The sequence below is a fragment of the Arachis hypogaea genome, chromosome 19 (genome assembly GCF_003086295.3).
Source record: "Arachis hypogaea cultivar Tifrunner chromosome 19, arahy.Tifrunner.gnm2.J5K5, whole genome shotgun sequence".
Classification (NCBI taxonomy): domain Eukaryota; kingdom Viridiplantae; phylum Streptophyta; class Magnoliopsida; order Fabales; family Fabaceae; genus Arachis; species Arachis hypogaea.
The window spans coordinates 120,042,022-120,055,671 of NC_092054.1; the positions used below are offsets into that span (position 1 = coordinate 120,042,022).

Below are 13,650 nucleotides of genomic sequence, written 5' to 3' on the forward strand. Positions count from 1 at the left end.
TACCTTGGTGCAAAATGTCCTTTATAAAAGAGGGATATCTACACCATTGTTAAAATGCGTCCCGACCTCTAGGATAGAAGAGGTCTTGGAGGAGGTACATAATGAGATTTGCGGGAACCACCCCGGGGCAAGATCTTTGGCTAGGAAGGTACTACGGGCTGGGTTCTTTTTGCCGACTTTACAAAAAGATGCTACTGACTTTGTCAAAAAGTGCCAGCCATGTCAAATGCATGCTAATTTCCACGTTGCTCCATCCGAAGAGCTCATTAGCATAACCTCTCCATGGCCATTCGCAAAATGGGGACTGGACCTACTCGAACCCTTTCCTCAAGCACCAGGTCAGGTGAAATATCTGATCATAGGAGTGGATTACTTCACCAAGTGGATAGAAGCAGAGCCACTGGCCACCATCACGGCACAAAAAAGTTGGAAGTTCCTTTATAGGAATATAATTACCCGGTTTGAGGTTCCCCACTCCATCATCACAGATAATGGCACCTAGTTTACAGACTCCACATTCAGAAGCCTGGTAGCCAGCATGAAGATCAAACATCAATTCTCTTCGGTGGAACATCCTCAAGCCAACGGACAGGCTAAAGCTGCTAATAAAGTTATATTGGTAGGATCAAAAAAGAGGTAGCGGGATGCAAAGGGAGCTTGGGATGAAGAGCTCACTCAAGTACTATGGGCTTATAGAACAACACCTCACTCCACGACTGCGGAATCACCTTTCCGACTTGCATTTGGAGTAGAAGCCATGATCCCAATATAGGTTAATGAGCAGAGCCTAAGGGTGAGATTCTATGATGAGGTTGACAACATCCAAGCCTAAAAAGAGAAGTTAGAACTACTTCCAGAGGTTCGAGAACAAGCACAAATAAAACAAGCAGCCTTAAAGTAAAGGATGACAACAAGGTACAACCAAAAAATCATTCGAAGAAGCTTTGCCACAAATGACTTAGTTATCATTTGGAATGACATCGGGGTAAACAAGTCAAGTGAAGGGAAGCTCGCTGCAAATTGGAAGGGACCTCTCAAGATAACTGAAGTCTTGGGAAAAGGTTACAATAAAGTGTCCGACCTGAGCAGAACTGAGCTCCCCAAGTCGTGGCATGCCTGCAATATGAGAAGATATTATAGCTAGAAGCGAACCTCGCTCCCTGATGTACTCTTTTTCCCGGCTTCATGGTTTTTTCCCGAAAAGAGTTTTTCCTGAAGGGGGTTTTAACGAGGCATCAAAGCAAGGGCTAGGGGCATGAAATTTATTCCCTTAGTTGCCAAAGCATGCTTGTAAAGTTATATTTCATTAATAATAATATCTCTCTATTTATTATCTTTTTCTTTAGAATTTCCATTACCATTACTACGATACACACCGACTTAACCTCGAAAAAGCGCAAAAATCAGCTGCCCAACCTTTGTGGTCGGCAGGATAAAGTGACGAGGTACAAGTCGGTGTAAAGAGGTTGTAAAAAGATGAGCATAACAACTCGACAACGAAAGGAAAAATTCTTATAAGTCGGAAAGCCCTCGAGCAGAACAAAATACATCACAAAAATAACCTAAGTTATGAAAAACGATTCAAAAGTAAAGCAAATTGAACGTTTATGCTCATTTAAGGGAAAACGGAAAGCACTTGGGAGATTACCTGATAAAAGTTTTCAAAAAAACTTGGCGAACAAAAGATCATCAGAAACTATGTAACTGACAGCTTTCATAAAAAGCTTTGCAAAATTAAAGGACATTGCAGTAGAAACACTGCTTCCACAAAAAAGCTTCGTGAAAACAGCAGATTACATATCATACCAACATTCACAAACAGATATAAGCAAAGGATACTTTGTTAAGGGTCCTATTTAAAAAGGACCAAGAATCCAAAAAATAGCAAATTTTGTTAAAGACCCTTTTTTAAGGGATCAAGAGTCAGGAGCCATAAACAAGCGGAAAATATTTAGAACATACATAAAAAGTGTTCATAAAAAGGTCCCACAAATCGGGCCTTAACAGAGATATCACACGGGGCCAATAAGAGGATTGGAGCATCATCAGGAGGGGAAGTCGGATCGGCAACAGAAGTCGCAAGTGTCGAAGGAACCTCTTCGGCAGTAGGGGTCGGAACAACATCAGGTTGAACAGAAGAGCTCGGAAGTAACTCCTCGGATGTGCTAACCCCACGGGGGGGGGGACTCAATGATACGCTGCCCAACCATCTTCAACTCGGAGTCAGTCTCAGGACGAAGGGAAAAAACTATTTCACCATTGATAACAACCTTGTCAGGATGAAGAGGTGACAGGTCCAAGTTGGGAGCAATAACACCGACCTGTTGTTTCAACACCTTGAATACCTCTTCAGTGCCCTCAAATATAGAATCCTTCAAGTCCTGGTAATCCTCCCAAAGTCGCTCTAATTGCTCCTTCAAATCAATGTTCTCTAAGAACATTCTGACATAGTTCTTCTCGGCCTTCTCTTTTAAGCCTTCAGCCATAACACAAGAGGCCATCAGCTGCTTCTCCCTCTTGCGAGATTTGGAGAGCTCGTCTTTCCGCCAGTCCCTCTCCTCTGTCAGCCTCTTCTCATCCTCACGGAACATGGCCAGTTGACCTTCAAGAATCTCTAAATAACGCTGAGTGGCGCTCAAAAGAGTCTTTTCTAGTTCCTTGAGAAGAGAGGTACACACCCCAGCAATACAAATCCCTCCTCGGATTAAAATTTGAAGATGGCTTCTGATGGAGGCATCATCCATTGCAATAGAATAATGGGGAAGGATATGTCTCTAACAAAACTTTACCCCATTAAAAATAGAGTCACCAATGTTGGAGACACTGGATTCTGAGGTTTTTCTTTTCTTTGAAATAGGTTCCGAGGAGGGAGGAACTGGAGGAGTAGTAACAGTAAGAGGAGGAGGAGGAGGAGGAAGGGTAAAGAGAGGATTTACCGACTTCAAAGAAGACGTCCCCAAATCCGATCCTTGAGGAAGAGCGGAAGCTGATGATCCGCCCTCTTGTGATTGAGCAGCTCGAGCTCGAGCATTCTTTTTGGCCTCTTGAACTTTGAGGTAAGCCTTTGATCCACTTTTCATTCTCTCTAAAAAGAAAAAACGGAAAATGATTAGCATACAAGTCGGAAGAACAAATCAGAAGAATACAAAAGTACCTATAAAATCAAAAACAAAAGCTACCTAGCCCGATTCAGACATAGCTCGGAGTTTCGAGAAGAAATATCTTTGTATCAAGGTTTGGAGCCCACCCCCAAGCCTCTCAGAAGAACTCAACTACAGCCTCTTCAACCTCGCCCAAGTCGGCTAAGTGATACTTTTCAACAGAGGCTACTTCCGTCTAGTATAGAGGGAAGCTGGGTTCATTGTTCTCGTCTAAGAAAAAGGGATGATGGCTCTCTACGTTCCGAACTTTGAAAAAGAAATTTTTGAAATCGTGGAAAGAGTCGTCAAAAATAGAAAAGGCTTTCCGGCCTTGAATGGCGCGGAAGGAGACCCATTGCTGTTTATTTTTATTGATAGCGGCGCTAAAAGGCTTGATGAGATGAAAAAGAAAAAAAAGAATATCTTTAAAGAGATAGGAAAATCAAGCTCGTGGCTAACGAGCTGGTAAATTTTTATAAACCCCCAAGAGTTGGGATGCAACTGAGAAGGAGCGACTTGGCAGTAAGAGATAACTTCAATTTCAAAGTCGAAAAAAGAGAAGGTCACCCCAAGACAGGTAAAGAGGCAATCGTACATAAAAAGAAAGGGGAATTTGAATCTACAGTTTTGCTAAAGCACACCCAGTCCTCTGGGTCAGGAGTAACCAACTCGTACTTCACCTCATCCCCCCCAGAGTTACAAAACCTATGGTGTCTTCGAAACTCATCAATAAAAACATTATCTACCAGGGGAACTTCACAAAGAACAGAGACGTCTACCCATCTTAGCAGATACTCACGAACCCGCAAATACATTTTTGAAATAGAGGGGTGAGACATAAGGGATTATATACCTACATTACACAAATAAAAAGAAAATCATCAAAAAACAAAGTTGAATAGGACAAATTTTCTTCAGCAAAATAGGGATCGTCAACAATCATAAAAAGAAGCAATCTTTCAGAAAAAAGAAAATATGCAAAGTCCCAAAAGTTTCCTAAATACATGTTGAGTTAAAAAATTAACTAACATAATTAATGATGACAAACATTAATTTATTGGGCAAATTAACTAATTAGTTTTATTTATTTTGTTTAAAGTGATGCAGGCAAAAAATTCAATATTCAGCTGCAGTCCAAATTAAATGAAAACAAAAACAAAGCTGGCGGGCTACAAACCAATAAAAGCCCAAAGAAAACAAAGCAAGGAACCAACGGGTTGAACTTGTTTCAAACCCGATCCAAGCCCGTATCCATCACTCCAAGTTGATCCCACCAAGCTTCTCATACAAGTTTGAAGTCTACACTATCTCTTATTGCTTCGGTCAGCAACAAAACAAAAGAAAGAGAGCTGTGTTTCTCCTGCTACTTTTATCAGAGAAGAAAGAAAGAGAAAGCTTAATCATAAAACAAAGATCTAATCACCCACATCAACCCATATTAAACTGAGTCAGAAATTAAAAGGTGATTTGTTTCCATTTGCATGCAACTTACTTTCTTTACTTCATCTCAAATCTTCTACTTTACCAATTTTGGATAAATGGAAAAAGTATTCTATGATAAACACTGCTGTAAATTATGGTCAAAAGTGTGTCTTGGAGACCAAATAGTGTTTCATTGGCTAAGATCTGGGTTTACCATTGAAAATATTTTTCTTGTTGCCATGAGGCTTTCGGTTAAGAAAGAAGGTCAGACTCAAACTTCCAATTTGGGGATTAACTGGAAAAAAGGTGATGTGGTGTGTTGGTGAAGCACACAGCTCGAGGGTTGACCTAGGGAGAGCAACCCAGCAATATGCAAGGAGATAAAAGAAGATTTCTGTTCATTCAGAAAGTAAGGAGAGATAACCCAGTGTATTGAGGTTTTTATTCTGTGAAGAAGCTTTCTGAAGAAGTTCATCTACTTGGACGGTGCTTTCTTTCAAAGAAGCATTCCGCCAAAAATGAAGAACTGAATCAGAGACATGCAAATTTGGTTTATCACATAGCAAAGAGGTTGGTGAAGAAGTCAATCTCCTTCATGTTTTACAGATTGTCATTTACTTTTCAATGTTTATCTTTCTGTAATTTCTTGAGTGAAAAGGCATATTGAGAGAGCTCAAGTAAAAGCCAATGAGTGAAAGAGGCTGAGTGATACACTTGAGAGAAAAGTCTATAGTTATTTCAGATTTCTTTAGGTAAGTTTGTGTCTTGTATCTTGTACCAGTGAGGTACCCCTTTCTTAGTTGGGTGCACTAAGAGTGAAGAGTTAAGTATTAGCATAGCCAAAGTCAAGTTAGGTTAGAACTTGAGTGTAAAAGAATTGTGTCAATTCTGTGGAATTGGTGTATATAATACTTTAACTATAGTGGAAATTCCACCACTGTTGTGGTGGAGACTGGACGTAGGTTGCATAGCACAAGGCAACCGAACTAGGATACATGATGGTGTCAGGTTTTCACTTCTCTGCTCTGTCTTGTTTTCTGATATTCATGAGACAAAATAAAATTGTCTCATAAATTTTTCGCTGCTGAGTTCAAATAGTTTTAGATTTCAAGTTTGTTTTAAAAGGGTTATTTCAGTATCTTAAAAGAAGGTCATAGATTCAACCCCCCTTCTCTAAGCCTTCCACAACCTTCAATTGGTATCAGAGCACAGTTGACCCGTACTATTAATTTGGGCAGAGCATGGTATGCAAAATCGTGATCGTTCATTCCTTGGTAACGGCGCTGAAAACTTAATACGCACGTTCATAATCTTAGTTCTTTGTCACAACTTCGCACAACTAACCAGCAAGTGCACTGGGTCGTCCAAGTAATAAACCTTACGTGAGTAAGGGTCGATCCCACGGAGATTGTCAGCTTGAAGCAAGCTATGGTCACCTTGTAAATCTCAATCAGGCGTATTCAAATGGTTATAGAGTTTTAATAATTAAAAGATAAATAAAACGTAAAATAAAGATAGAGATACTTATGTAATTCATTGGTGAGAATTTCAGATAAGCGTATAGAGGTGCTTAGTTCCTTCTGAATCTCCGCTTTCCTACTGCTTTCATCCAATCATTCATACTCCTTTCTATGGCAAGCTGTATGTTGGGCATCACCGTTGTCAATGGCTACATTCCGTCCTCTCAGTGAAAATGGTCCAAAATGCGCTGTCACCGCATGGCTAATCATCTGTCGGTTCTCGATCCTGCTGGAATAGGATTCAGTAATCCTTTTGTGTCTGTCACTACGCCCAACACTCGCGAGTTTGAAGCTCGTCACAGCCATCCCTTCCCAGATCCTACTCGGAATACCACAGACAAGGTTTAGACTTTCCGGATCTCAAGAATGGCCGCCAATAATTCTAGCCTATACTACGAAGACTCTGATCGTAGATCAGGAGGCTAAGAGATATGCATTCAAGCTTGCTTTCATGTAGAACGGAAGTGTTTGTCAGGCACGTGTTCATAAGTGAGAATGGTGATGAGCGTCACATAATCATCACATTCATCATGTTCTTGTGTGCGAATGAATATCTTAGAGAAGAAATAGGCTTGGGTTGAATAGAAAAACAATAGTACTTTGCATTAATTCATGAGGAACAGCAGAGCTCCACACCTTAATCTATGGTGTGTAGAAACTCTACCGTTGAAAATACATAAGAACAAGGTCCAGGCATGGCCGAATGGCCAGCCTCCATGATCTAAGAACTAAACGTCCAGAGATGTAAAAGTAATAGTAAAAAGTTCTATTTATACTAAACTAGTTACTAGGGTTTACAGAGATAAGTAAATGATGCAGAAATCCACTTCCGGGCCCACTTGGTGTGTGCTTGGGCTGAGCATTGGAGCTTTCACGTGTAGAGGTCTTCCTTAGAGTTAAACGCCAGTTTGTAACCTGTTTCTGGCATTTAACTCTGCTTTGCAACCTGTTTCTGGCATCTAAACTCGGGCAAAGTATGGACTATTATATATTTCTGAAAATCTCCGGATGTCTACTTTTGAACAAAATTGAGAGCGCACCATTTGGACTCATGTAGCTCCAGAAAATCCACTTTGAGTGCAGGGAGGTCAGAATCCAACAGCATCTGCAGTCCTTCTTTAGCCTCTTAATCTGATTTTTGCTCAAGTCCCTCAATTTCAGCCAGAAAATACCTGAAATCACAAAAAAACACCCAAACTCATAGTAAAATCCAGAAATGTGATTTTTATTCAAAAACTAATAGAAATATACTAAAAACTAACTAAATCATACTAAAAACTATGTAAAAATAATGCCAAAAAGCGTATAAATTATCCGCTCATCACAACACCAAACTTAAATTGTTGCTTGTCCCCAAGCAAATGAAAATCAAATAGGATAAAAAGAAGAGAATATACTATAAATCCCAAAATATCAATGAAAATTAGCTTCAATCAGATGAGCGGGACTAGTAGCTTTTTGCCTCTGAACAGTTTTGGCATCTCACTTAATCCATTGAAGTTCAGAATGATTGGCATCTATAGGAACTTAGAATTTAGATAGTGTTATTGATTCTCCTAGTTCAGTATGTTGATTCTTGAAGCAGCAACTTTATTAGTCTTGGCCGTGGCCCTAATAACTTTATTTTCCAGTATTACCACCGGATACATAAATGCCACAGACACATAATTGGGTGAACCTTTTCAGATTGTGACTTAGCTTTGCTAAAACCCCCAATTAGAGGTGTCCAGGGTTCTTAAGCACACTCTGTTTTTGCTTTGGACCTTAACTTTAACCGCTCAGTCTCAAGCTTTTCACTTGACACCTTCACGCCACAAGCACATGGTTAGGGACAGCTTGGTTTAGCCGCTTAGGCCTGGATTATATTTCTTTGGGCCCTCCTATCCACTGATGCTCAAAGCCTTGGATCCTTTTTTATTACCCTTGCCTTTTGGTTTAAAGGGTTACTGGCTTTTTGCTCTTGCCTTTTGGTTTAAAGAGCTTTTGACTTTTTCTGCTTGCTTTTTCTTTTATTTTTTTTCGCCAATTTTCTTTTCTCTTTTTTTTTTCGCAAGCTTTTCTCTATTCACTGCTTTTTCTTGCTTCAAGAATCATTTTTTTGATTTTTCAGATCATCAAATAACATTTCTCCTTTTTCATCATTCTTTCAAGAGCCAACAATTTTAACATTCATAAACAACAAATTCAAAAGACATATGCACTGTTCAAGAATTCATTCAGAAAACAAAAAGTATTGCCACCACATCAAAATAATCAAACTAATTTCAAGGATGAATTCGAAATCATGTACTTCTTGTTCTTTTGTTTTTAGAACATTTATCATTTAAGAAAGGTGATAGATTCATAGAACACTCATAGCTTTAAGACTTAGACACTTAGACACTAATGATCTTATAGTAAAGACACAAACATAAATAAAATGTAAGGATCAAAAACCAAAAAACAGGAAAATAAGAACAAGGAGATTAAGGAATGAGTCCACCTTAGTGAGGGTGGCGTCTTCCTCTTCTTGAAGAACCAATGGTGCTCTTGAGCTCCTCTATGTCTCTTCCTTGTCTTTGTTGCTTCATCCCTAGTGATTTTGGTGCTCCTATCCTTAGTTGCTCCCAATAGTTGTGTGGAGGAAAATGTATCCCTTGAGGCATCTCAGGGATTTCTAGGTGAGGGAATTCCTCATGCTCTTGTTGAGGTCCATGAGTGGGCTCTCTTGTTGTGCAGTCAAATGCTCTACTACTGAGCTATGGACCCTTGAGATGAATCTCTCCATCTCCCATGACTCAGAGGTAGAAGCTTTTGTCTTCCCTTTCCTCTTTCTAGAGGGTTCTCTGGCCTTAGGTGCCATAAATGGTTATGGAAAAACAAAAAGCAATGCTTTTACCACACCAAACTTAGAAGGTTTGCTCGTCCTCGAGTAAAAAAAGAAAGAAGTGAGTAGAAGAAGAAGAAAATGGAGGAGATGGAGGTGTGTGAATGGTTTGAATTTGAGTGGGTGGGTGTAGGTGGGTTGTATGATGGTTTTGGAGGATTAATGGAGGTGATTGGTGGAGGTTATTTTGGGGAAGAGTGTTATGGAAAGGTGTAAAAAAGAGAGAAGAAGAGGTGGGGTAGGTGGGGATCCTGTGGGGTCTACAGATCCAGAGGGGTCAAGGACTTAACATCCCTGCTCCATTTAGGCGTGCAAAAACGCCCTTAGTGTGCAATCCTGGCATTTAACGCCAGACTGCTGCCTGTTTTTGGCGTTAATCGCCCAAATGTAGCCTGTTTCTGGCGTTTAACGCCAGGTTGATGCTTGTTTCTGGCGTTAAACGCCAGCTTGGTGCTTGTTTCTGGCGTTAAACACCAGACAGATGCTTGTTTCTGGCGTTTAAACGCCAGAATGCTCTTCCTCCAGGGTGTGCTGCTTTTAATGCTGTTTTTCATTCTGTTTTTGATTTTTCAGTAGTTTTTGTGACTTCACATGATTATCAACCTAAAGAAAACATAAAATAGCAATGAAAAATAATTAGATATAATTAAATAACATTGGGTTGCCTCCTAACAAGCGCTTCTTTAAGGTCAATAGCTTGATAGTGAGCTCTCATGGAGCCTCACAGATGTTCAGAGCATTGTTGGAACTTCCCAACACCAAACTTAGAGTTTGGTTGTGGCCTCCCAACATCAAACTTAGAGTTTGACTGTGGGGGCTTTGGTTGACTCTGCAGTGAGAGAAGCTTTTCATGCTTCCTCTCCATGGTTACAGAAGGAGAACCTTGACTTTTAAATACAAGGTAGTCCTCATTCAGTTGAAGGACCAACTCTCCTCTGTCCACATCAATCACAGCTCTTGCTGTGGCTAGGAAGGGTCTTCCAAGGATGATGGATTCATCCTCATCCCTCCCGGTGTCTAAGATTATGAAATCAGCAGGGATGTAAAGGCCTTCAACCTTTACTAACACATCCTCTACTAGTCGATAAGCTTGTTTTCTTGAGTTGTCTGCCATCTCTAATGAGATTCTGGCTGCTTGCACCTCAAAGATCCTAATTTTCTCCATTACAGAGAGTGGCATTAAGTTTATGCCTGACCCCAGGTCACACAGAGCCTTCTCAAAGGTCATGGTGCCTGTGGTACATGGTATTAAGAATTTACCAGGATCTTGTTTCTTTTGAGGTAATTTCTGCCTATCCAATGCATTCAGTTCATTGGTGAGCAAGGGAGGTTCATCTTCCCAAGTCTCATTACCAAATTATTTGGCATTCAACTTCATGATGGCTCCTAGATATTTAGCAACCTGCTCTTCAATGGTGTCTTCATCCTCTTCAGAGGAAGAATACTCATCAGAGCTCATGAAGGGTAGAAGCAGGTTCAATGGAATCTCTATGGTCTCTAGATGAGCCTCAGATTCCCTTGGTTCCTCAAAGGGAAACTCCTTATTGGTCAGTGAACGTCCCAGGAGGTCTTCCTCACTAGGATTCATGTCCTTCTCCTCCTCTCTGGGTTTGGCCACACCAAGTAAGGTTACGGTCTTGCACTCTCTTTTTGGATTCTCTTCTGTATTGCCTGGGAGAGTACTAGGAGGAGTTTCAGTGACCCTTTTACTCAGCTGGCCCACTTGTGCCTCCAAATTTCTGATGGAGGACCTTGTTTCATTCATGAAACTTAGAGTGGCCTTAGATAGATCAGAGACTATATTTGCTAAGCTAGATGGATTCTGCTCAGAATTCTTTGTCTGTTGCTGAGTGGATGATGGAAAAGGCTTGCTATTGCTAAACCTGTTTCTTCCACCATTATTAAAGCCTTGTAGAGGCTTCTGTTGATCCTTCCATGAGAAATTTGGATAATTTCTCCATGAGGGATTATAGGTGTTTCCATAGGCTTCCCCCATGTAATTCACCTCTGCTATTGCAGGGTTCTCAGGATCATAAGCTTCTTCTTCAGAAGATGCCTCTTGAGTACTGTTGGATGCAGCTTGTAATCCATTCAGACTCTGAGAAATCATATTGACTTGCTGAGTCAATATTTTGTTCTGAGCCAATATGGCATTCAGAGTATCAATTTCAAGAACTCCCTTCCTCTGAGGCGTCCCATTACTCACAGGATTCCTTTCAGAAGTGTACATGAACTGATTATTTGCAACCATGTCAATGAGTTTCTGAGCTTCTGCAGGTGTTTTCTTTAGGTGAATGGATCCACCTGCAGAATGGTCCAATGACATCTTAGATAATTCAGACAGACCATTATAGAATATATCTAGGATGGTCCATTCTGAAAGCATGTCAGAAGGACACTTTTTGGTCAGTTCCTTGTATCTCTCCCAAGCTTCATAGAGGGATTCACCTTCTTTCTGTTTGAAGGTTTGAACATCCACTCTAAGCTTGCTAAGCTTTTGAGGAGGAAAGAACTTGGCTAAGAAAGCCGTGACCAGCTTATCCCAAGAGTTCAGGCTATCTTTAGGTTGAGAATCCAACCATATTCTAGCTGTCTCTTACAGTAAATGGGAAAAGCATAAGTCTGTAGACCTCGGGATCAACCCCATTGGTCTTAACAGTATCACAGATTTGCAAGAATTCAGTTAAGAACTGAAAAGGATCTTCTGATGGAAGTCCATGAAACTTGCAATTCTGTTGCATCAGAGAAACTAATTGAGGCTTTAGCTCAAAATTGTTTGCTCCAATGGCAGGGATTGAGATGCTTCTTCCATGTAAGTTGGAATTTGGTGCAGTAAAGTCACCAAGCATCTTCCTTGCATCTCCACCATTATTATTATTTTTGGCCATCTCTACTTCTTTTTTGAAAATTTCTGTCAGATTTTCTCCAGAGAGTTGTGCTTTAGCTTCCCTTAGCTTCCTCTTCAGAGTCCTTTCAGGTTCAGGATCAGCTTCAACAAGAATGTTCTTGTCCTTATTCCTGCTCATATGAAAAAGAAGAGAACAGAAAATAATAGGGATCCTCTTTGCCACAGTAGAGAGGTTCCTTTATGTGAGTAGAAGAGAAGAAAAAGAATTCGAACACAGAAAGAGGGAGAGGGGTTCGAATTTTTGAGTGAAAGAGGGATGTTAGTAGATAAATAAATAAATAGAAGGAGATGAGAAGGAGAAGTATTCGAAAATTAGAAGAAAAAAAGGAAAAATATTTTTGTTTTTATTTTATTTATTAATTAGTGTTCGAAAAAGTTAGAAGAAATAATTAATTAATTAAAAAGATTTTTGAAAAAAAGGGAGGTGATTTTTGAAAAATAGGAGAGAGAAAAGTAGTTAGGTGGTTTTGAAAAAGATATGATTGAAATAGTAAACTTTTAAAATCAAATAAAAAGTTAAGTGGTTAATTGAAAAAGATTTGAAAATCAATTTTGAAAAGATAAGAGGTTAGAAAATATTTTGAAATTGATTTTGAAAAAGATGTGATTGACATTTATTTTGAAAAAAGATTTGAAAAAGAAAATTAAAAAAAAAGATTTGATTTTGAAAATTAAAGTTGATTACTTGACTAACAAGAAACAAAAAGATATGATTTTAAAATTTAAAGATTGAACCTTTCTTACTAGGCAAGTAACAACTAAAAATTTTTGAATCAATCACATTAATTGTTAGCATTAATTTCGAAAATATGAAAAAAATGAAAAAGATTTGATTTTTGAAAAAGAATTGAAAAAGATAGAATTTTTAAATTGAAAATTTGATTTGACTCATAAGAAACAACTAGATTTTAAAAATTTTTGAAAAAGTCAACACAAATTTTCGAATTTTATGAGTGAAAAAAGGAAAATATATTTTTTTTATTTTTGAATTTTAACGATGAGAGAGAAAAACATCAAAAAGACTCAAGCATGAAAATTTTGGATCAAAACAAATGATGCATGCAAGAACACTTTGAATGTCAAGATGAACACCAAGAACACTTTGAAGATCAAGATGAACATCAAGAACTTATTTTTGAAAATTTTCAAGAAAAGAAAAATATGCAAGACACCAAACTTAGAGATTTTTCATGTTTAGACACTATGAATGCAAAAATGCATATGAAAAACAAGAAAAGACACAAAACAAGAAAATATGAAGATCAAACAAGAAGACTTGTCAAGAACAACTTGAAGATCATGAAGAATGCAATGCATGAATTTTTCGAAAAAATGCACAAATTTTAAAAACATGCAATTGACACCAAACTTAAAATTTGACTCAAGACTCAAACAAGAAACACAAAATATTTTTGTTTTTTTTTTTTATGATTTTATAAATTTTTTTTGGATTTTTTCGAAAATTATTTTAAGAAAAACGAAATAGAAATTATTTTTTTATTTTTCGAAAATAAGAAATAAAAAGCTTAAAAATGAAAGAAAATTACCTAATCTGAGCAACAAGATGAACCGTCAGTTGTCCAAACTCGAACAATCCCCGGCAACGGCGCCAAAAACTTGGTATGCAAAATCGTGATCGTTCATTCCTTGGTAACGACGCTGAAAACTTAATACGCTCATTCATAATCTTAGTTCTTTGTCACAACTTCGCACAACTAACCAGCAAGTGCACTGGGTCGTCCAAGTAATAAACCTTACGTGAGTAAGGGTCGATCCCACAGAGATTGTCGGCTT

At 38.8% G+C, this 13,650-nt stretch overlaps 1 non-coding gene across 1 annotated transcript; it reads left to right on the plus strand.

The window, feature by feature from the left end:
• Window positions 1-11,328: 11,328 nt before the first annotated feature.
• LOC112781145 (small nucleolar RNA R71) lies at window positions 11,329-11,436 on the plus strand. Its single transcript, XR_003191939.1, has one exon. It is a non-coding gene; the product is annotated as a small nucleolar RNA R71 (small nucleolar RNA).
• The last annotated feature ends 2,214 nt before the right edge of the window (window positions 11,437-13,650 follow it).